This window comes from Hemitrygon akajei, chromosome 15 (assembly GCF_048418815.1).
Source record: "Hemitrygon akajei chromosome 15, sHemAka1.3, whole genome shotgun sequence".
In the NCBI taxonomy this organism is placed as follows: domain Eukaryota; kingdom Metazoa; phylum Chordata; class Chondrichthyes; order Myliobatiformes; family Dasyatidae; genus Hemitrygon; species Hemitrygon akajei.
This window is the reverse complement of record NC_133138.1, coordinates 74630747-74656244: the sequence shown is the minus strand read 5'-3', so window position 1 is coordinate 74656244 and position 25498 is coordinate 74630747. Positions and strand designations below refer to the sequence as shown.

General features: G+C 38.9%; 1 long non-coding RNA gene across 1 annotated transcript in view; it reads left to right on the top strand.

Annotated features, from left to right (window-relative positions):
- Window positions 1-23189, top strand: part of LOC140739613 (uncharacterized) — a 116498-nt gene extending 93309 nt beyond the window's left edge. Inside the window, exons 2-3 of the long non-coding RNA XR_012101690.1 lie at window positions 21144-21205; window positions 22894-23189. This is a non-coding gene — a long non-coding RNA (uncharacterized lncRNA). The remainder of the gene's footprint in view (window positions 1-21143; window positions 21206-22893) is intronic.
- Window positions 23190-25498: the final 2309 nt, after the last annotated feature.

Genomic DNA, 25498 nt, shown 5'->3' with positions numbered 1-25498 from the left:
ACTAAAAGGTTGATTATGTTTCCTCAAGCTCTTATACCTTCTCCCTGATGCTAATATTGAGAAGAGGACATGGCCTGGAAGGTGAAGGTCCTTAATGAAGGATGCCACCTCCTTTTGAAGATGTCATCACTGCTGGGGAGACATTTGCCCATGATGGAGCTGGTTGCATCTACAACCCTTCGCAGTTTTTTTTGATCCTGTGCATTGGAACCTCCATACCAGAAGGTGATGCAACCAGTCGCAATGCTCTCCATCGTCCATTCGTAGAAATTGGTTAGAATCATTGTTGACATACCAAGCTCCTAACAAAGTATAGCCGCTGAAGTGCCTTCGTGATTGCATCAATATGTTGGGCCCAGGATAGAGCCTCTAAAATGTTGATGTCCAGGGAATTGAAGATGCTCATCGTTGCTGCTGCTGACCCATGCCTGAGGGGTCATATAGTATAATATCACCTTGACTGCTGTTACTGTATTGACCAACTACTCATGTGGGAACTTAGTGAAACTTCTTGTGAAAATTTAAGACCTTCCCCTACACTGCTTCCTGCTTGTTTATTTGACTTGTCATATCCTTAAAGAAGTGTGTCATAGAAGAGTAATAGAAAACTACAGCACAGAAACAAGCTTTCTGGCCTATTTTTCCATCTGGTCCATATCCTACTGTAAGCTTTGATAGTCTTCCTCACTGTCCACTACACCCCTATTCTTGGTGTCATCCGCAAATTTGTTGATCCAGTTAAACACGTTATCATTCAGGTCGTTGATGTCATGGACCCAGCACCGATGACAAACAACAATGGACACAGCACTGATCCCTGCAGTACTCCACTAGTCACAGGTCACCAGTCAGAGAGACAACCATCTACTACCACTCTCTGGCCTCTCCTGCAAAGCCAATGTCTACTTCATCTTGAATGCGAAGTGACTGAACCTTCTTCATCAACTGCCCATGTGGGACCTTGTCAAATGCCTTGCTAAGGTCCATGTAGACAGCATCCACTGCCTTGCCTTCATCAACTTTTCTTGGTAACTTCCTTGAAAAACTTTATAAGATTGGTTAGACATGACCTACCACTCAGAAATCCATGTTGACAATCTATAATCAGTCCATGTCTATCCAAATACTTGTATATCCGGTCCCTTAGAATACCTTCAATAACTTTCCCACTACTGATGTCAGGCTCACTGATCTATAATTTCCTGGTTTATTCTTAGAGACCTTCTTAAACTGCAGAACAAGATATCCTCCAATTCTTTGGACCTCCCCGACGCTAAGGAAGATTTAAATATCTCTGCTAGAGCCCCAGCATTTTTTGCATTTGCCTCCCACAGGGTCCAAGGGAACATGTTGTCAGATCCTGGGGATTTATCCATCCTAATTTGCCTCAAGACAGCAAACGCCTCCTCTTCTGTAATCTGTATAGGGTCCATGACTTCGCTGTGTATTACCTCACTGCTATAGACTCTGTGTCTGTCTCCCAAGTAAATACAGATGCAAAAGATCCATTTAATATCTCCCCCATCTCTTTTGGCTCCCTGCAACGATTACCATTCTGATCTTCCAGAGGACCAATTTTGTCCCTTGTAATCCTTTGCTCATTATATCTGTAGAAGCCCTTAGGATTCTCCTTCACCTTGTCTGCCAGAACAACCTCAAGGCTGTTTTTAGCCCTCCTTATTTTTTAAGAGTTCTCTTGCAGTTCTAAAACTCCTCAAGTACTTCCTTTGTTCCTACCTGCCTGTATCTGCTCTGCACTTCCTTTTTTGCTCATAACCAGGGTCTCAAGATCTCTTGAAAAGCAAGGTTCCCTAAACCTGCCTTTTATTCCAGTAGGCCAATACAAGCTTCGTACACTCAAAATTTCACTTTTGATAACCCCCCACTTACCAACTACACCTTTGCCAGAAAACAACCTATCCCAATCCACACTTGCCAGATGCTTTCTGATACCATCAAAACTAGTTTTCTTCAATTTAGAATCTCAACCTGAGGACCAGACCTATCCTCTTCCATTATTACCTTAAAGCTAATTGCATTATGATCACTAGGTGCAAAGTGTTCCCTACACAAACCTCTGTCTCATAGCAGATAAAGTACCGCACACCTCCTTGTTGGCACTTCTACATACTAATTAAGGAAACTTTCCTGAGCACATTTGATGAACTCTTTCCCATCCAGCCCCCTTAAAGTACGGGAGCCCCAGTCAATATGTGGAAAGTTCAAAATCACTTATGTTTCTTGCAACAGTCTTCGATCTCTCCACAAATTTGTTCCTCTAAATCCTTGGGTTTAATATAATCCCATTAACCTGTTCATACCTTTCTTATTCCTTTGCTCCACCTATGAAACCTCACTAGACGAGTTTTCTTGTCTGTTCTGACTAAGCACTGCCATGACATTTTCCCTGACTAGTAAAACCACACTTTCCCCTTTAATCCCACCAGCTCTATCATGTCTAAAACAACGGAACTCTGGGTTATTGAGCTCCCAGTGCTGCCCCTCCTGAAACCAAGTCTCACTAATGGTTACAATATCATTATTCCAGGTATTGATCCATGCCCTGAGTTCATCTGCTTTTCCTTCGATACTTCTTGCATTGAAATACACACAATTCAGAACACTAGTCTCACCATGCTCAACTCTTTGATTCCAGACATTGTCTGAGGTTTTAACAACATCTGTCTCCACAGCCAATCCACTGTCTGTTCTGGTACTCTGGTGCCCAGCCCCCTGCAATTATAGGTTACAACACAACCCCACCCCCACCCACCTCCTACCCCGTGCAGTACTAGCAAGTCTTGCCGCTAGGATATAATCTTCCTTTAGTTTAGGTGCAAACTGTCTCTTCTGTACGGTTCCCTCCTTCCCTAGAAGAGAGCCCACTGACGCAAAAATCTTATACTCTCCCTCCTAAACCAACTCCTTACCCACGTGTTAAACTGTACAATTTTCCTATTTCTGGCCTGTGCTTTCCTGAGGTTACAACCCTGGAGGTCCTGTCCTTTAACTTGGGACCTAACCCCCTGAACTCACTTTGCAGAACCTCGTCCCTCTTCCTGCCTACGTCATCGGTACCTATATGGACAATGGCCACTGGCTGCTCAGCCTCTCACAAGAATACTGAGGACTTGATCCGAGATGTCCCGGATCCTCGGAGGCAACATACCACCCAAGAATCTCATTCTTATCCATAGAATCTCCTTTCTGATCCCCTAATTAACGAATCCTGGATCATCACATGTTGCCTCTTTCTTTTTCCTTCTTCCTTTCTGAGCCACAGAGCCAAGTTCAGTGCCAGAGACTGCTGGCGCTGTGACTTTCCTCTGCTAAGTCCTCCAGCCCAACAGTATCCAAAGTGGTATACCTGTTGTTGAGGGGGCTGGCTGTTTAACTCCTTTCATCCTTCTGACTGTCACCCAGTTTCCTGTGTCCTGCACCTTGGGTGTAACTACGTCTCTATCACCCTCTCAATCTCACAAACGATCTGGAGTTCATCCAGTTCCAGCTCCAGCTCCTCAATGCGGAGTGTTAGAAGCTGCAGCTGGATGCACTTCTTTCAGATGTAGTCGTCAGGGTACACTGGAGGCCTCACTGCCTTCCCACAGCCCGCAAGAGGAGCATTCAACTATCTTGCCTGGCATCTCTACAGCTTTACCAAAATCTGCTTATTCTGAATTGTATTCTGAATGCTCTATTATTACACTCATTATAGATTTCAGCAATTTCCATACTACAAATGTTTAGCCAACAGGTCAGTAGTTCCCTACTTTTTCTCTCCATCCTTGCTAAATAGTGGACTCACAGTTAATACCTTGCAATCTGCAGATCAATAGAATTTTCCAATATGCTAACTTCTAGGTTGTGTAGAGGTGCTCAACATGCCGCAGCCAGTGCTAGAGCTCTGTGGGAAAAGATCGTAGCATAGACTCCTTCTGTAACTATACTTTGAAGAGCTGAGTTGGGTGGAGAAGCTGCGGGAACAATGAACAATGAAATGGGCATATCACCCCAGGGGAATGTGACTGGCATCGTGATATGCTTGTTTTTCATGACTGATTGTAATGACCCTGGGTTGTAAAAGGTTTTACATTGTTCTTTCCTTTGTATGTTTTTTTATTATTATGAATGAAGTGTGTTTTTGAAATTAAAAGAAATCCACTAACTCTGTGGCTTCCGCTTTCATTGGATCATTCGATCTTTGAAATTTAACAGCTACCAGTTACACCAGCCTCTCTGTGCTATAGTTTTAATAAAACTACTTTCCTTCTGTTTTCCTTTTTACATATCTATCTCTATCTCTACTGCCTGTTATGCCACCGGCATTTAGGGCAGCAATGAGGGTCCTCCATCTCTGGCAGTGTTCAGGGCTTCCTTCATCATGTCAGTAGCTTCCTCTCGGTTTTCACCACTGTATGTCATTCAAGTACCAAGAGCCCTGACTCCAGCCAACATAGCTCTCTGGGTCATTGAGACACACAACCCTCAAAACATAACAAGGTTATGGTCCTCCTGGAGGTTACATACCTCTAGAAGCCCTTAAATCTATTTTGTTGACCCTTGCCAATTATCTCATTTTCTGTGTCCCCTTTATTGATAAATACTCAGTCCTCCTTTCTGAGTTCTAAGTGCTCCAATAGAATTGCATAGATAGCTTCAGAAAGAGAATTCTTTTAATATCAAATGCTTGAAAAAGTGAAGTGTCTTACTTATGTACTGAACAGTCTTCGTTGCCTCAGCTGCTCGGTGTTCAAATAGTTGAAATCTGGTTCATGAAATAAACACATTGAAGTTGATCTGGGTTCAGATACTAACTGGAGTTAGTTGTCAATGTCATGCCAGTGAATGAAAATTAAATTGAGGAAAGGAATTAGTTAAGATAAGCTATACTAAATAGACAGTTAATTTCTTGCATGTTTCTAATCCATAAATGGTAAGATTGTCCATTGCATTTATTTCTGTTATCATTCTGTACAGCAATAGAAACCATTCTTGTAAATTTCCTCCGTTCCTCCTTGTGACCAGAACAGTTTTTAGCTTCTTTTTATTCCGTACCTTTGAATAACATTTCTGGAGGTTAGAAGCTAGTCTATAATGTACCATTTTCCTAACTCTATGTAGTCAGGTCAGGGCTGATAATGGAGAACTAGTCAATGGTAAGCGATGCTTTGATCTTGTTTGAAATGATATAACTCAGCCTTCTTTTCCATCCTGTCCACATTTAATAAGCTCTGAAGCACAGTTCCAACCCTCTGGGAACAATTAAACTCTGATCTGAGGTTCAAGATAAAATTGGAAAACACCAACTGTTTAACTACAGAGAAAGCAGTAGGAGTCATCAGAATTTCATTATGTTGAAAATATAATTGCCCATAGAGGCCAGAGTTGTGGATATTTAAGTGAACTTACAAAGAGACACTGGAAATCAATTCAAAATGGTATACTCATTTAAGGATTTGTATTTAATATCCATTCAGTATAAAATGTGAATAAGTGGGAGATTACAGACAGTGCTGATAAACTTGCTACATAAACTAGCTAACATAAATTATATTTATATAATGTTAGAAAACTCCTTTTTATACTGTTTGGAAAACAACACCAAGGTTTTAGATAAAAATGAAAGGAGCAAATAAAGACATGGTATTAAAAATCTCCATAAAATGATTCAAAAGGAGAAACTGTTATTATAAAACTGAAACTGCGATGTAATGGACAGCTGATTGCTACAATATCATACTCTGATTGAATTGTGACTAGCCTATTGTTAGCAGAGCTTGCTACAAAAGATCTCATACTTAATAAGAATGTAAGAAATATTCAACTGAAAGCTTAATTTTGAGGAATGAGTAATAGTATTGCTGCCTTGTTTTAATTATAATAGTTATCCTCAAGTGAGTGAGGCCTCCATTGGTCAGGGTTGACCACGGATGTTGCGTCCCAGCTGTCTAGATATGCAACTCTGGCCAATACGATATGGAGAGCAAGCTGTTATTCATGTAGCAAGCTCCCCCTCTCCACGTACCTGATGAACCCAAAGAAATGGCAGAGACTACTTTAGTTTGGCACCAGCAACATTGCAGGAGTCTCCAGTCAGCGATGATGCCTCAGGGAATCCAGCTCTGGATTTTTCCTTGGGGTTAACTCCTGAAGCCTTCTCCATGAGCAGGTATACCCGCAAGGCAGCAGAGGTTTGAGAACAGAGCCTTCCTTGTCCTAGATGAGATGCCAACCACAGCTGATGAGCCCCATCTGCCCAAACAAACTGTTTTAAAGTGCCAGAAACTCAGCTTTGCCCCTTTTCCTATCAGTAGAAATGGTTCCGCGGGGCTTAGTAGCTAAGCCACATGTCCAGGAACTGAACTTGGTTGCCCTCCCTAATAATCACACCCTTTTTCTTTTCATTAATTTTTGAGTTGACCTTTATTATATAAAAGTTAGGAAGAGGAGAAGCTTGCAGGAAATGTGAAACAAAAACAGATTGCATTATGTGGAGAGTAGAGGGGTGGCAGAGCAATTGAAGCTAGGTAAATGGAATCAACCCTCCCATGGCAATATAGGTAAAATACCAATGGTTAATAGACAGCAATGAAAAGGGAAAAAAAGTGAAGAATCAGACATATGATCAAAGATAAAACAATCAAAAGGAGGAGATAACCAAAGAATAGGTAGGGAGAGTATAAAATGAAGAAGCAGAAGTATTAACACTTACAAAATTGTTGCTTCTGTAGAAACTCCTCAAACTTTTTTTGCAGAATGTTGGACATCACTTTGGGATTGGGACTGATCTTTGTACTAATGGGAAACTATCCAACCTGAGTCAATCACAGACTCAAAGTTATCTGAACTTCAGTAGTGAAGCCGCAGTTTGCAGAGGATATTTTAATGACACACTCAGTGAACTCCAAGCCGGTATTGACTCCTTCTCTGAAATGCCCTTTACTCAACATCCACCAGACCCATCCCTCTTCCAATCAGTGCCTCTGCATAGTGTAGCCTGTCAACTTCATGGCAAGTCCCTGGAAAATGGGAACCACTTTACATATCACAGCTTGGTGAAGGCAGACCTAGATTCACCATTATCTTCAATCTTCCAGTACACCCTTTGGTTGATTAGGCTAAGGGATATTTGATAATGAATAAACTTCTTGGTTTACCAGATCTCTGCTTCTGAGATCTGGACTACCAACAGCAGACACTTGAGGCTCCAATAAAACTTTAAAAAATTTAAAACTAGCATCAATGTCCTCTTCCAATTTGGCATCCCAGCCTTGAGGCCCTAATTGCACTCACTGAGTCTACTGGCAGGTATGTCGCTAGCATCCCAAAACAGGCACTCTGTTCTTGAGTTCTGTCATAGGTCGAGATTCCAGGCAGATGGAGTAAAAGATTTAACCATTTGTTCAAAGCCTGCTTGAAAAATAATGCAATATACTCATTAAGTCTTGGAGATCTCAAACCATCACTACTCCAAGCGCATTGAGGATGGTTTTGTGAAAAATGAGGAGCCCAGTGAGGCAGAAGGAGTACACCACCTCACAAGCAATGACTTCCTGCTTCACATGTGGAAGAGTGCAGTTCCTATATTGGTCCCATCAGTTGACCGAAGATCCACAAAACTGTCATGGAAGCAAGTCATCGTGAATTCAGAAGAACCTAAAAGGCAGCAGTAGAGAAATCAGACAAGATGAAAGTTAATGGAGCTCCTTAAAATGCGTGAAAATCACCAAATTAAAAAGCTCCTATCCAAGTGTGTTCTACATTGTTGAGGGAAATAAGGGAGGAAATAATTGCTGAAGGCCACTGTCATCCAAAAATCCATTGTAAATGGCCAGAGTACTGAAAGGTTGAAAATTCTTTTTATCCATTTTTAAACTGGAGGATGAAGAACCAAATTAATCATGCCAGCATTGATGGTGAAGAAACAGGCAATTGAATTTTAATTATCAAATCAGTTGGAACCTGCAGTAGGTTTGCTGCCAGAGGTTCACATCACGCTGTAACCCTCAAGTTTCTGGTGTGCATCCATCATTATTTTTTACGTGACCTTGGATTTAGTATTAATTCTGTTTTATTTTTGACAAATTAAGTTCAGTGGATATGACAATATGTGTGAATCAATTTCAACTTTACTATTCAATGAGAGAGTGCAAAATCACATTTGACGATTTAGGAGCTGAATGCACAATGCATTGAAGGCTCAATGCAGATGAAGAGAAAGACGAAGAAAGACTGACCATCACTTTTGTCTCATTTCTCTTGAAGGTTGGTTAGAGTTTGTAGTTATTTATGCCAAATCTACTAGCTTTCTTCTGTGATTGAAATCTGTTGACATTCAGTCAAACTTCCAAACCTTATTTAGTATTATTCTAATTAAGCAATTAAAATAATGAAATTAGCATGCTGATTCTCACCAAGGGGTTGCAAATACATAACTTGATTCTAACTCTATGAAATTAAGTGTAGAAGCAAGTGAGTTATACTGACGACTTCTTCAGCTGCTCCAAAACGTACATCACACATGAGTTCAAATGTGGTCCTGCAGTCTAGAACAAAATTAATTGACATTAAGAAAAATGTGTTTTAGTAAATTAAAGGCAGCACAGATTTAATAAAGCCAAATTATGTTTGGCTGATTGAGTTATTTGACAGAACAACATAGAAAGTGGGTGAAGTTAGTACAACTGATTTTGTGTGTTTGGACTTTCAAAGGGTATTTGAAAAAATACCAAGTTGTTGTTACAGTAGATTCTAGTTAGTTGGGACCCCTTGGGCACCAGTACATTTTGGTCCAAGTAAGCAGCTGCCCCAATTTAGTCAAAGTTTCATGGAAATAGTTAAAATGGTATAAATAAGCCAAACTACTGTATAACTGAGTAATACAAATTATGTATAATTATGTATTTCAATGAAAAAATAGAACAAGTTAGAACAGTATCAATACTACTATGGTACTATAAAACTGTGTACTAGTTCCTAATTATTATTAACAGAGGAATTAATCCAATGTATGCTGTTGTGTTCTTTTGATTGACTGTAAATGAACATAATCAGCGCAGTCACCTGGTGCAAGTAATGGACTGCCTTCATACATCCCTCAAATCTTCATTTTAATTTTAACATTCAAGATGATTGTAGATACCTTCAAATTCTTCATACCTCCTTACTTGTTGAAATGGTGATTTTGTTTCATTTTTACCCATGGCCGTTTCAGGCATCTCCAAACCTGAATACTTGAAACTGCAGTGAGCAAAACAATTCAGAATTGTCTTACTATTTGTTTCTCACCAACTATCAGTGGCAAAAGTCACTGCTTTTTGAGCAAAAACACATAAAACTGATGCTATTTAAAATCTGTTCACTCTCAAGCATGGTTTTCTGTCTAACAACTACATAAGTGTGTGTGACTGACACTAGTTAGAAACTGTTTGGCATTAGTCTCCTGCCCTAATTTTGCAGCATAGTATCCCAAATAAATGAAGAGAGTCCTGACTATTCTCTCTATTAACCAACAGACCAATTAACTGGAATCCACTGTATTAATGAAATGCCAAATTACACGTACTGACAAAATTAAAACCTGGAATTAAGGAGAAATTGGATTGGAATGGGAATGAATATGAAACTGGCTTTGTGGGTGGTTATATTTCAGATTGGAGGAAAGTACACTGAGTAGTGTTAGACCACGACACATTAATACATATTATGACTACTATCACCTTAGGTGATCCCAGGGGATCAATGATGACTTGCTTCCACTCAGGGTCTGTGGGTATTTAAGTGACTGCAAGAGCTGCTGAAACAGAGAGGCTGGCAGGTGCATGCAAACAAGCATTTGAAGATGACATGGATATGTTTGATGTGTTAAGTATTTATAAAGCAGTAGTCAGGTTTCAGCTGGTGTATTGTGGCCAATTCTGCCCACACATTTTGGGTACGATATCAAGGGCTTAGCGAGCCAGCACAGAATCTTTACTAGAAATACAGCAAGAATGAAATGGAGAGTTTTAGGAAACTGGGATTGTTTTCTCAGAGGAATAAAGGTTAAAGGATAATTCTATTGTGTTAGAATCTTAAAGTGTTAAAGATCAGTAACCAGAGAACATAGGTTGGTAGTAATTGACAGAAAAAACACAAGTAACGTGAGGATTGAAAAAAAATAATCTTACCAGAAACATGATGGAAATCAATTTAACATTTTTCAAAAGACCATTGGTTGAGTTCTTGAAGGACAAAAGTTTGCTGGGTTAATGGGGATAAAATGAGGGAATGAAATTAAATTCAGAGCTGTTTCAAAAAGCTAACAGAAGCCTTGTAAGTGAAATTGTGGTGTCTTCTGCACAGTATTAATTTATGATTCTAATTTAGTATTTCTGTGGTCTTAATATTCTAGGTATTTTTCCCAACTTTCATTGTGCAATCAAGAGGCATTTTATAATCAGTAAATATTGCAAATCCTAATATGTTTCCAAATATTAATTATTGCTCAACTATCAGCTAATGGCCTGCAGGGTCAGTCTGAACAATATGTGCTTTTACATGGGTTCCAACTGTACTCTTTACAGTGCCACAATGAAGGTCACGTATTAGTAAGAGTAAGCAAAGCTCAAGATTCTCCTCAGAGACTTTGTAAAGGAACAAACAAGTCCTCTTTGATTACATAGTGATTCCAGAATCAATTTTTACCTGCTTATCTTCAGAGGAAATACAGATAGAGGCAGGAGGAGTCTTTGCAGGAATTGGAATTGGAACAGATTTATTATTGTCACATATTCTGAGATATAATTAAAAGCTTGTCTTGCCTACTGTTGATACAGATCAGATTACAGTGTATTACGGTAGAAGAAAGTAAAAACAATCACAATCTCTGCAGAGAAAGTGGAGTCCAGGTAGACAATAAGGTGCAAAATCATAATGAGGTAAATTGTGAGATCAAGCCTCCAACTAAACATACTAGGGAACTATTTAATAGTCTTACAACAGCGGGGTAGATGCTGTCCTCGAGTTTGGTAGTACATGCTTTCAGGCTTTTGTCTTTTTTGTCTGGAGAGGAAAGGGGGGATGTTCAGGATGAGTGTGGTCTTTGACTATTCTAGCTGTTTTACTCAGCCAATTTGAAGTATAGACAGAGTCATGGAGCAGAAACTGGTTTCTGTGATGAGCTGTGTCCACATCTCTCTGCAGATTCTTGAGGTCATAAGGAGAGCAGTTGTGATACTAAACCATGATACATCCATATAGAATGCTTCCTATAGTGCATCGATAAAAACTAGTAAGGGTACATAGAGTCATAACAAATTTCTTTAGCTGAGGAAGCAGAGATGTTGGTGAAAGGAGGGTTTCACCTGCAAGCATAGATGGTAAAATTGCACGTTTTGAGGTTTATTCCACAAACTACATCAGGTTTCTGAAACAGTCCAAGAACCCATGAACACTGCTTCATTGTCCCATATCTTCTGCACTTATTTATTTTGTAATTTTATGTCTTGGCATTGTTCCACTGCCACAAAAGAACAAATTTCACGTGGTGTTAATGGCACTGATACCTGATTCTGATTCTAATTCCAATTCCAATTCTGACTTATCAGGATATTACAGAGAAACTGAATAAGATTAAGCAGTAAATCTCCTTGTATTTTGTATACCAATGATTGCACTCTATGCTAGAAGAGCAAATCCTCAATCAAGAAAATCCAACTGTCATTAATTACATTCAAGAGTATTCTGTTAACAAGGAGATACATTAGGTCATCTATTCATTCACCAATTAAAACAGGCTAAAGCTATTAATTTGATGAACTTTTACAGAGTGTAGTTACTGTAGTACTTACTATCATAATACTAATAGTATGTTTTAGGATTCTGCAGTATTACACTCACTGGAAGACAGCTCTGTCAGTCTGTTTTTCACAGTGGTTTGGCTTCTCATTCTTACCAATGTAATAATCTCCATAGTTGGTAAGTATTCAAAAATTAAAACACATGTGGAAGTTTGTATAGCATAAAATATTTTAAAGATGGAAGCATCAAAATTTCCCCCCTTATTTTCCATTTATTCTCATGCTGATCAAGAAGGTATGAACCAATCACTAAAAGTGATTGTGTGAAAATTGTGGTTTGGATGGGATAGAAAATTTCGTCTCAACAGGCAACCTTTTGAAGAATAAGTAAATCAAAAAATGCTGGAAACTCTCAACAGGTCTGGCAGTAAGTTGTTAAAGAGAAACAGAGTTGAAGTTTCATCCCAATGACCTTCCATCAAAGCTAAAATATATGCTAGAGGTAAGGCAAGTTTTCAATTACAGAGAAATGGAGGCAAGGTAGAAGGAATGAAAAGGAAGGTCTGTGATGAGGTGGAAATACACATGGTGGTTGCCAGCTGAGTGACCATGACCATAGATATTTGGAAGACATCTAAATATGGAAAGATAAATAACATCTGGCCAAAATCTGCCCATGAACCTGCTAAAAAAGCATGAGATGAAGGTGTCATCCCATCATCATGGACCTACACCATCTGCACCCTGCCCTGTTCTTGATGATCCATCAGCTAAGAGGTACAGGAGCTTAAAACCCACATCTCATGATTCAACACTCGCTTCCACCCCACTGTTATCCATCATCAAGGGCTCGCACCATCCATACCCTGCCCTGTTCCTGATCTGCCATCAGGTAAGAGGTACAGGAGCCTAAAACTCATACCTCATGGTTGAACAACACCTTCATCCCCACTATTATCAGATACCCGAGCAACCTGGAAAATATTAACCACCTCAGACTGTATTTTCCTTCTCCCTCTGTATCTTACGCTAGTGGTGTCTGTTATTTTGTGTTTTTTTACACATGTAACTTGCAGGAAATTTATGTTAATTTTGTTCATTTACATTTGACCTTGTCTTGCAATGTACTGTTGCTGCAAAAAAGTTATTTTTATGGCCTTTTCTCCTGTATATAAATGCCTATAACAGCAATAAACTTGAACTTGAGCTTGATACTCAGCTAAACCAAGTCCTCTTTACCGTTTGTTAAAGTTGTCCCTGGATTTAGAAACCTTCAAAGATTGCAAACTATTAAAACGTTTTTAAAGTATCGAAGAATTGCTAAAAATACAAATAACTACAAAATAATTTACTCTTACCTTACTTCCTAGCAGCTGTAAGATCCCCATTAATCTGAATGGGTTTGGAGGTATTGAATCAGAAATCACAGTGAAGTATATAGTGCTGGTGGACAATACGTGCAGTCCAGTAGTGGAATCAAGCAATTGATTCACCAGTTAGAGTTTATTATCAAGCACATATATGCATGTGTGGACATTCTGAATTTGCTGACATTTACATGGGTAATTGCTGGGGATAAAGATTAAGAATAAGTGTTGGAACAATGACACTCAGTCATCTCCATTGGGCAGTCCACATTGTGTCTATGTCTGATGGCAGATTCTATTCCAGACTCTGTTAGGAGAAGAGATTACTAGTAGACAGAGGAGAAATTTGAAGGATGTGCAGTACTCAAAGCCTTCTTGAAAATAAAAAATCAGTCTTCTTAATCTTGAGAATCCCTGTCCCATGACTTCTCAAAGTAGCGAATTAGGGATGGCATTGGGAACATCGATGAATGAGGAACACTCTGAAGGCCTGATAAACAGCAGAAAGCAGACAGTAATACATTAACTCCCAAGCAGCCCTATATATGGAAAAGTCTGCAGTTTCTCATTGGGACATTGGATACTTTATAAGCCACATAACTAGCAGAAGCATGTAATTCCAAGGGACTGCCAAAGAAAAAGAATTGCTGGCAATTTGGAGACACAAAACATTTTGGAACTGGAGAAGCAAACAATCTGCTGAAGGAAATCAGTGGGTCATGCAGCAGCTGTGGGAGAAAAGAAATTAGTTGTAAATTGTTGTGTATTTAATATTTCTGTAATATTTGAGTAAGCTTGTAAATATGTTGTTGATTAAGCATTTTTGTTTAAATTCATTGAGTTATATGTATAAATATGTGAACTGCATACATCATCATGCAACCACATGATAAATGCCTGCCTTGCTTAAAGTTAACATGAAGTTAGACTTGCATTTTCAGACTCCTGTGTCTTTCTTTGAATTGGTTTAATGTTTTGATGTTACAAAACATAACTGTGACTACAATGTATGTTTAAAATAAACCAGAGACAGCAAATAACCTGCTGAAGCGCAGTGAGGAATGGTTGAGTTTTTTTAAAATGGAGCAGCGCAGTAAGTATTATGAAAAATCAGAAAAAGGAAGATTCACGAGTTCATAAGAAGATAATAATTATTTTAAAAAGAACAGAACTTTCTGGCTACATTGAAATGATTGGCATAGTTGATTCCACAAGAGATAATTGGTTCATCTATACTGAGCTAATTGAACAGTATTTTTAAGCCAGCAAAATAACCATTACTGAACAACTACCGATTTTGCAGAGTGCGTTGGGTTTAAAGGTTTAGGTTGCTTTGAAGTTTAACTGCTCTAACCAAATCAGCAGAAACTACCTTTGCTGCTATTGTATAAGTAATGCAGGAATATTTAGAACCAAAGTCATTATTGATTGCAGAATGCTTTAGGTTTCATGAGCATAACCAAAAGGAAAGGAAGACCTCTTCAGTGTATGTGGCTGAATTGAAGAGATTGTTTTAGCATTGTCAGTTCAGTAATGGGCTTAATGATACACTGAGAGATTGTTTAGTTTGAGAAATCTTACCAGAAAGCATTCAAAAATGGTTCCTACTGAAGCACAGCTTATATTTAAAAGAGCAATTGAAATTGTTGTATAAATGGAAACAGCAGAGACACAACTGAGTTGCAGGCAAGAATAAAAGTGGGCATGAACCAAACTGCAATGTCCCAACAGAAACCTGCCTGGCTGAACAAAATGTGTTACCTTTGTGGCAGGAAGTGACATATACCAGACCAATGCAGGTTTAGAGGCAAAACTTACAGAAAATACAGCAAAGTAGGACACATATAAAGAGTATGTCAGGCAGACAAAAATAAATGGACTGCACAGAGAAGAGAAAAAGATAAAAAGTCAAGGTGCAGTTTCAAAAAGAACACTAACCTGCATGTTATTAATGAAAAATCTGATAATGATGAGAGTGACACAGGACTGTGTAGCCTTAAGATTTACAATGTGAAAGCTAACAATAGACAAGTAAATGGTTTACACCAGAAGTGAATGGGAAATTAATTAAAATGGAATTAGACACAAGCTCGGCTGTTTCAGTTATTCCACAAAATAAGATACTGAACTGAAACCTGCGGATAGCCACCTAGGAACTTATACTGGAGAAAAGATAACTCCCATGGGAATGACATTCGTAACAGTGAAGTACAACAACTAACAAGTCATGTTGAACTTGTATGTGATCAAAACAGGAGGACCAGCATTTTAGGGATGTGATTAGCTGAGATGAATACAACTTGATTGGAGATCCATCCACCATTTACATGCCACATCCCCTGTAATAGCATCATCTGAAAGCAAATTAAGAAAGATACTGGATGGGGCTACAACATTATTAAAGGAAAACTGAAGCAGTTCAAGGGAAAAACAGGTATTATTGCCAACCTCTGTGCCTCCGGTTGGAAAGTATATCAATTCAAGGAAGAATCATGCTGCTCAGAGGAATTGAGAAAGTGACAAAAGCAGTGGTCCGACCAGAACAGTTTTTGTCGCAACAAACCTGAAAAAACTTCTGATGTGCTATTCAGGCAGTTACTTGCGAAATGTGGTTTGGTTTTAAGCTGGAAGAGAGTTCAAGGAGCTTCATGGAGTATTGCAAGAATTCAGCTTTTATGAGTATAAAGAACCAGAATCTATTCTGGTTATTGTATGAACTTCAAGGGGGAGACAAAAAGCTGCTTGTAAAAGTAGATGCAGAGACTAAAGACCAGCTGGATGAATGGAAGGCCTAAAAGAAAGAAGTCAATGGAGATATGAAAAGAGAGGAGTCGTCAGATGTTGTTGTGGATGAGGAAACAAGAAGAGAGAAAAGATCGTGGAGAAAGCAATAGATGGATGAATAAGAGAATACTCAGTGAACAAAGTGGACTTTCCCACGATCAAGATCCACAAAATAGAAGAAGAAAAAGGAAGAAGAAAGATATACGGATCTGTCAGAACCACTTCCTGCAGTTTCAGAGTGAACTCCTACCACAACCACAGAGGAGGGCCCAGATTGTTTCACAGTCACAAGTCTCACCAACCAAGCAGAAAGACACTACCCTACAAGACTAACGAAGCCTCCACAGCAGTTAAATCTTTTGGCCTGAGTGGGACAATTTAAAATTTACTAAGCTGTGGATGTCAATATAGTAGTTGTATTATATAATATACTGTGTATATAGTTGAGATGCATTCTCTATTCAGTTGGAGTTTATAGCTAAGCAGGGAGGTGTGTTTTGTAGTTAATATTTCAGTAATGTTCGAGTAATTTTGTAAATGTTGTTGATTAAGCATTCTTGTTTGTTTCAATAATTCTTTATGGGTTTTATGTGTAAGTGCATAAATTGTATATGTCATTACGCTATCACATGATACGTGCATGCCTCTCTTAAAGTAAGCCCAAAGTTAGTCATGCATTTTCCGACTGCCATGTCTAGCTTTGAATTAGTTTAATGTTTTGAAGTTACAAAACATAACACAGACTGTCGACAATTTTTTTCTCTCACGGATGCTGAATGACCCACTGAGTTCTTCCAGCACATCATTTGTTACTAGTAATTTGGCACTGATTGTTGGTCATTTCTGGTAAGATAATACTCATTATTTCCTTATAGCTCAATGCCACTTTTGTTCGATAACACCCCATAAAGCATTGTGATAGATTTTACTGCTTATAGAGTATCTATTGATGATGGAACACATTGGTCAAAAGTACATTGTAAGTCTGATTTCTGTGGTTGACAAGTCATTCTTGCTTAGGAAGCCAGAAAAAATGTCTCTATTTGAGAAACTGGTCTCCTGGCTGATCGGAAATAACATCTTCTTGCTGACAATCAACACTGGCACACCTCAAGGATGCATGCATAGCCTGCCACTCTGTTCTCTCTACACCTATGACCGTGTGGCTAGGCACAGCTCAAACACCTATAAACTGGCTGACAACACATCTGTTGTTTGCAGAATCTCAGATGGTAACGAAGAGACATACAGGAGTGAGATAGATCAGCTGGTTGAGTTGAGTGTCACAACAACAACTTTGCAATCAATCTTGGTAAGACTAAGGGATTGATTGTGGACTTCAGGAAGGTGAAATCAAGGGAACATACACTAGTCCTCATTGAGGGATCAGCAGTGGAAAATGTGAGCAGTTTCAAGTTCCTGGGTGTCAACACCTCTGAAGATCCACCTTGATGCAATTGCAAAGAAGGCACAACAGCAATTATATTTCATTAGGAGTTTGAGGAGATTTGGCATGTTACCAAATGCTCCAGCATATTTATAGAGATATAGAGCATTCTAACTTGTTGCATCACTGACTGGTACGGACAAGCCACTGAACAGGATCAGAAATAGCTGCAGAAGGTGTAAACTCAGCCAGCTCCATCATGGGCGCTAGCCTCCTCAGCATCGAGGACATCTTCAAAAAGCGATGCCTCAAAAAGGCAGCTTCAATCATTAAGAGCCCCCACTACCTGGGACATGCCCTCTGCTCATAGTTACCATCAGGTAGGAGGTACAGGAGCCTGAAGACACACCCTCAACATTTTAGGAACAGCTTCTTTCCCTCTGCCATCTGATATCTTAATGGACAATGAACCAACCCATGAACACTACGTCACTATTCTTGCTCACTTGTTGCACTACTTATTTAATTTATTTTTAATATATATTTCTTATTGTAATTAACAGTTTTTTAGTGTATTATAATGTACTGCTGCCGCAAAACACCAGACTTCATGACATATACCGGTGATATTAAACCTGACTCTGCCTCTTGATTGTATGCTCAAGTATTTTCAATGGTCAGCTATTTCTTCAACAAGAGAACAAAATAATATTTTCCATATTTCTAGGCAGCATCTGAGTTCCAATTATTGAGAAGGAGCATTATGGCTTATAATGAAAGTCTATTGCTGCTCTGACACAAAAGAAGGCGGCAAGGACAACTGTTCTTTGTGGTACATGTGCTCACCTCAGCACAGCTGTCAGTATTTTTAGGTTCCTGCTCACTTACAGTTAGACGACAATCAGCACAAACAATAGATCTACTCACAACTAATCCCGGTTCCACTCTTCAGCATGTTTTTCAAATTCCATCTGTTGCTTCTCTAGGAATTAAGCATCAAATAATTTCTGTGTGGGGAAAATGGCATTTTAGCTTTATGTTCAATTCTTAAAATTTTGCAATCTACTCCTTCAATTTAGAATAGCAAAATTGTGAATTTGCTGTCAATTGAAAGGGAAATGCTGCAGAAAGCCTCTTGTGCTATTTTAACCATATAACCATATAACAATCACAGCACGGAAACAGGCCATTCCGGCCCTCCTAGTCCGTGCCGAACTCTTAATCTCACCTAGTCCCACCTACCCGCACTCAGCCCATAACCCTCCACTCCTTTCCTGTCCATATACCTATCCAATTTTACCTTAAATGACTCAACTGAACTGGCCTCTACTACTTCTACAGGAAGTAGAAGTACTACTAGATCTATGCATTCAAACTGAAGCATACAGGTGACTCAGTTACTTTTATTTTGCTATTAGCACACAGAAGGAGTTTGTGGGGAATAAAAAGCTATTTCTGCTTGCCATCCTAGACTTACGGAGAGTAAACTGGCTACATAGCCCTCTCCCTCTCTTTCTCCCTCTCTCTCTCTCTCTCCTCTCTTTCCTCTCTCTCTCCCTCTCTCTCTCTCTCTCTCTCTCTCTCTCTCTCTCTCTTTCTCCCTCCCTCTCCCTCTCCCCTTCCCTCCCCCTTTCTCTCCCCCCACCCCCTATTCTCTCTCTCATTCACTTACCATTTACCTATTATGCAATCTTTCTTGTACACTGACTTCATGATGGGGCTGTATGTTGAGCAGACTTTCATAGAGGTAATACATACTCAGATATTGTAACACATTATAGAACAATAGTGACTGGTAGAGTGCTTGATGATGTCCTGTGCAAAACTGTTGCATCTGTCAATTACCGGTAATCTGCAGTAGATACTTTTCAATAAGATATGGCAGAGGACTCAGCAGGCAGGCTGAACTAAAAAGTTTAAGCTGGTATAAATCTTAAAGGTAAGTCTTATAATTGTACAAAGAGGTAACAGTTCAGAAAATATCAAACATAACAATTAATGACTAAAAGAAGGTAAAATTCAAGTATGAAATAAAACAAGCTCAGAGAAAAAATGTCAGATTTTACAAAGATACTTAAAAAATAACGTACTGTCAAATACTGACCTATAACAAGTGAACTTAGGGAATTAGTAATGAAAATGTGGATACTGTGGATGAATTAAGCAGGTATTTAATATCAGTATTCACTACAGAAGATACAAATAGCAAAATAGCTTCTCTCAGTTTCGAGTCGCTGTTCTTGGAAGGGCCACTGGGTCCCGAAGCCCTGAGATATTATCAAAATTCTGGGATCTATGGATTGGACTGGAGTTCATACTAACTGTGACTCATATTGGCCTCTTTCAGTTCTGTATTTTTTTCATGTTCTTGCCCATTCAGATTGGCAGATTGGGAGTCTGAGGTTTGGTGTTCTTGTTAGGAAGGAGAGGGAGAGTGAGGGAGGGAGAGTTGAGGGGCTTGGGGGTTTGTGAGTTTTTGTTTCTTTTTCTTTTCATACAGGAGGGTGATTGATGTCTTTCTATCAACTACTACGGGTTTCTGTATCTCATGGCTGTCTGGAGAAGACAAATCTCAGAGTTGCATACATACTTCGATAATAAAATGAACCTTTGAAATCAATCAATAGAAGGGCAGGAGGAAAAGAAAACTGAGCGGTTGCATGCTGTAGGTATTGATCAACCTTGTCATTAGGTTTTAAAGGAAGGAGCCAGAGAAGTAATTTTCATATTGGTTTTAATTTTCTAATATTTGTTAGATTTGGGAAAGGTTTCATTAATGCAAACACGAGGAAATCTGCAGATGCTGGAAGTTCAAGCAACACACACAAAATGCTGGTGGAACACAGTAGGCCAGGCAGCACCTATAGGAAGAAGTACAGTCGATGTTTCGGGCCGAGACCCTTCGTCAGGACCCTCCGTCAGCTTTTTCAAATAAAAGAAGTAAGATGGAAACCAGTAATTATAGGCCTGTTACTTAAACAGGTGTTAATGAGAAAATAAGATATTAAAGACATTATAGTAAGGTAGTTCAAAAAATTCAAGATTTTCAGGGAAAGTCAACATTAAACTCAAGGAACTCAGTGGGTAAGTCAGTATCTATGGAAGGTAGTGGGCAGTCAATGATTTGGGTTGAAACCCATTCATCTGGACTGAATAGCTGACATCTGGCTGATTACCCCATTATCACAGAGGTTAAAAGGCAGTGGAAGCAGAGACTTTGAATATTTTTGAACAACTCTCATTGAGTAATCAGCTAGGCAGGAGTGCAGAGGCAAGGTTACAATTGTTTTGGCCATGCACTTGTGAAATAGCAGAGTACTTTTGAGGGGCTGAGTGGCCTACTTCTTATTCTAATCCATATGTTTATACATTCTGACTACCGTGCCTACCAACAGGCAGAATAATGCTTTATCTAGTAAATACAGAACTAAGTGAACAGGGAATTAAGAAAAATGTAACAGCAATTAGCAGTGGATTATTAAAGTGCAGACATTACTCATAGAAACCCAGTGGTGTTCAGGTGTGTTGTCATGAAGATGGAGGGGTTTTTGTCCGTTCCTGTCTCTGAACCATCTGTTTCAGCTAAATCAAAGATCTGAAATGTAAGTTCAACAAGGCCTTCACTGCCAGCAGGATGTAATTAAATAACAGTAGCAGGTGATAATCACCAGGTCAGGACCTTCCGCCCAGGTCTTAATAATGGGACCATTAAGAGGCATCTAATACGTGCGGTCGGATCTCTTTATCTAATTAAAGGATAGGGCTGAAATGCTGTGAAAAGCCCTGACACTGATTGTCTATGTCTTCTTAATTCCTTTATCAAAGAGGTCCAATGAAGAGGATTCTTCATCCAGCACCAAGGCCTGTGTTCTGAAGGAAATGGAAGGGTGAGTGCGATTGGATTATCTGGTTCTCACCAGTAAGGGGGCTCTTCAGCTGTTCAGTCACCAGCAGTCTCCTCTTGTTTACCATGTGCTTAACACATAACCTTTGACATGCTGAATAAGGCAGATGAAGTGTTCAGTCCATTGTCAGTGCCCCATAGAAATCAGTACTAGTTACCAGAGCCAGTTCCACTTAAGTGAGTACATGAGAACTCATTTATTCTACCACCTGAATTGTAACATGAAATAATCTTTGGTCCTTGATTAAATTAAATCTTTAAACTGGAGACTTAAAGCTAAAATATTCCCATTAAGTGCCTGCCTTTTGTCCTCGATTACATTTACAAGCTACTCACCATGTTTACACACTCTCAATTTGAGCCAACACACATTGGCCTTATAATGTTGACTAAACTTAGTTACCTAAATTACCTGCAGTAGTGACCAATTTTGGTGTACTAATTTTAGTCTTATTCAATTAGCCTACAACAATGGAAATAGTTTGTTAATCCATGCATCTGGAAATCAAGGTTTGTACCTGCACAGGAAAGAAGGAATGAAGAAACAGTTTAGATAATATTGTTAGAAAGGAGGAACATTATCAGAAAAAATATGCTTGAGGAAGATGGCATTAATTGTTTAAGAAAGATCTTCATCAGAAAAAGAAAGAAATTAATCAGGGAAACAGAGAAATTATAAATATTGGCCAGGACAGTAGGATAATTCTCTGTTTTGTTTATACATTTGTCATTTCTACGTTCGTAAAAGAGGAACATTGTGCTCAGTTTAAAGTCACATCTTCTCAGTGCCACACTGTGGGAGCAAATGGTTTATGTGCAAGATTTCAGAAGTGAGATTTGATGCCTCAAACTTCTGACCTGGAGATGAAAGATCGACCAGGATAGTGCTGTTCGGAATACAATAGAGTGAATACAAGGTAACTGGGAATATAAAAGTCTGCAAACATAGAACAGGGTTAATTTTTGTAGAAAATGTAAAGCTGAGCAGTGATCTAAGTGAAGCCTTTAAAATTATAAACAACTGTTGTGATAAATCAGAGAAAATATTTATAGTGGTGAATAAGTCCTAAATTAATAGTTGTAATTATAAAATATAGGTGTCCCCCAAGATAATAGGGTGGGGGGGGGGAAATAAGAGTAAAGCTGTGTCATCTGCAAACGTGTCAAGAAATGTGCATTGAAATGAAACTTGATTTTCTTTCATACAAATTCCATGAGAATGATTTTTATTACATATCTCATTTTGGGCAGTAATTGGTGAATTCAGTAAAGGCAAATTTCTGTGATGTAGTGGTTGCTTGTAGTCACTAGTAAATACAATAAGAAATTAAGGAAGAAACTCTTTACGGAGAGTATCGCTAGAATTTGTGATGTAGATGAAATCAATGACACGGATACTTTTAAGGGGCAGGTGGAAAAGTGTATGTGGAAAGAAGAAATAGAGGGCAATGCTGATAGTTTGGGTGATGTACATTGGAAATGTAACAACAGAAGTTCAGGTAATCCATTAATTTAGGACTAATTGGGTCTACTTTTGGTCTATTTTGGGTGTAAATCCTATGTAATGTTCATAGGTCATATCAAGGAAGAAAAGTTATCAACTTGTGTCCTGGCATGAAACTAGTTTTGCGGATTAGGTGACTGTTTTAATGGCCAATTTCACTTGTACAGGTTGAGCATCCCTTACTGGAAATCCCAACATCTGAAAACCTCTGAAACCCGACATGAGGTCACAAATAGAAAATTCCACAAGACGCTGGGAAGCTTCCCAGGAAATGTGCGCCGCAGACAATTCTGAGAAGTGATCTCACATAAGTAATGAACAGAAGTTAATGAAAAACAGAAAAGAACAGTGGATAAAGTGAAAAAGAAAGATCCCGAGGCTGAATTGAAAGAGTGGATTTGGCAGCGTCGAGAGGACATTGCTGATCATGAAACAAGCCAAGATCTATCACGGTGAACTGAAAATTGAAGGTAATTGTGAATATTCAGTAGGCTGGTTGCAGAATTTTTTAAAAAGGCACAGCATTTAATTTTTTAAGATTTGTGGTGATAAAGCATCTGCTGATCACGAAGCAGTCGAGAAATTGATTGATGAGTTTGCCAAAATTGTCACTGATGAGAATCTAACACTCTGAAGGGCTGCATCGGTACATATGTGTGATGAATAAGTGTAAGAAAAAGACCGCTAACCGGTAGCATGTCAATTCAGAGTCGGGAATGATGTGATGCCAAACAGCCGCTGACTGTCCACCTGGGCAGCCAAGGCAGTGATAGCTTACATTTCTGATGGTTCAACGTATACATTATTGTTTCATACACAAATCTATTAAAATATTAATTTGTTAAATATTAAAATAAATTTTATTTTTATTGATGTTAAATATTACATATTATATGCTAAATTATTAAATTATTTTAAATGTTATAAAATTACCGCCAGGGTACATGTATCAGCTGTGTATGTAATGTAAATGGACTTCGGTCCTTTCCCCAAGTTATCTCATTATATAGATGCAAATATTACAAAATCTAAAAAAATCTGAAATCTGAATCAGTTCTGGCCCGAAGCATTTCAGATAAGAGGTGCATAACCTGTATTGATTTGAAATTGATTGCCATTAAAAATAAAATTCAGCCAGTTCTTGCAGGCTTTTCATATTTGTTTTAATGTCAAGGAAGCCATTGAGAATGCTGTTTCAAGTCTCTGAAAACATACCAAAATGAAAATCAAATACTTGTTAAATAATGGCAGCACTGGCATGCTCCTAGGTTCATAACTCATTGATTACGAAACAGCAAACAATCAAAATTACTCTTCAGTATCTTCTTTTTTTTAAACAGGAAATCAAAAGTTTTCTCCTAATCAATGAACATTACATTTTGGGATAAACATTTGCAATACATGGAAGCTTAAAAGTACAAAGTGCAAGATAAGAAAAATAGAAGTGGGAAAGGCATCTAGTTCAAAGCCATGTTCCGGGTTCATCTGCAGTCTTCTCCACCAGGACCACTAAGAGAGAGCACTGCTGGAAATACAGGATAGGCAAAGGCATGCAGAAGACAGGCAAAGAGATTATGGGAAAAGGATTAAAATAAACAGTAAACATAGGGAAAATGTTAATGATGATGAGTTCTTGGTTCATTTTTCCAGCAAGCCCATGATCAACTCCATCTTTTGCCAGTCTTGCCGATTAAAGCACCAAGGAAGATTGAAACCATCAAGGCAGGTGCAGAGTTCTGCGCTGTCTACCAGCCTCCCAGAGTGGCAGTCTCCCCCTCTCCCCATCTCTCTCTCTGCTTGCTGCTCCCGAGGGAAGGTCCTTGTATTCGAATGATCTCTCTCTCTCTCGATGCTGTCAGAGCAAGGTTTAATCGACGCGGTTTGTGGATTCCGGACTCTAATTCACATTTATGACCTGTTCTAGTTTCTGATTCCTCCTTTTTTTGCTGCTAATTTGTGCGATTTTGAATCAGGACGGCCTACAGATAACGAACACTGAGCTGAACTGAAATATGCCTTTTGATTCTGTGTTTTATATTTTGCTCTTACTTTTTGTTGCCGTTTGTGTCATTTGTTTTGTGTGTGGGGGGTGTTGATTTTTTTTTCTTTGAGTGTGTTCCATGTTTCTTGTTGGCTTCATGGCTGTCTGTGGGAAAGAAGAATTTACTTTGTACTTTGATATCAAAAATAAGAAGGCTTAAGTTTAATAGAGGAAGGAGTTATAAAGAGGATATGAGGGGGAAGTACCTTACATCAAACTGGTTGATATGGAGGTGGTGAAATTAGATGTGATCACAATATTTAAGGGGCATTTCAACAGCAATGGAACAGACAAGTTAAAGAAGAACATGGACCTAATGTTGGCAGATGGAATTAATGTTGTTGGGTGAATAGGTTAGCATACACTTGTTGGGCAATTTCTGTGACATGTGACTTTTCTTGACACCATAATATTCATTTGGATATTCCAGTGATCTGTCAACATAACCAGCTCCAAGCTCTCCCCTCCTTACACTGCACCAGCAAGGTAATGATGGAAAAATTGGTAAAGTTAATGCCCTTGAATGTTAAAAGGGAGTAATTTCTATTCTCTTGTTTGAGTTGGTCCTTGCCTTTAACTTGGGTAGAGGTTTATACTTTCTGCCACTTCCCAGATAATACCCAGATGGTCTTGGGTCTTGGGGATTGGGAGCACAGCTCCCTTACCGTTTGAAACTTTTTCTCTTCATAGCAATATGCTGTCAGTGTGTCCTTGATAGCTGAAGGGACTCC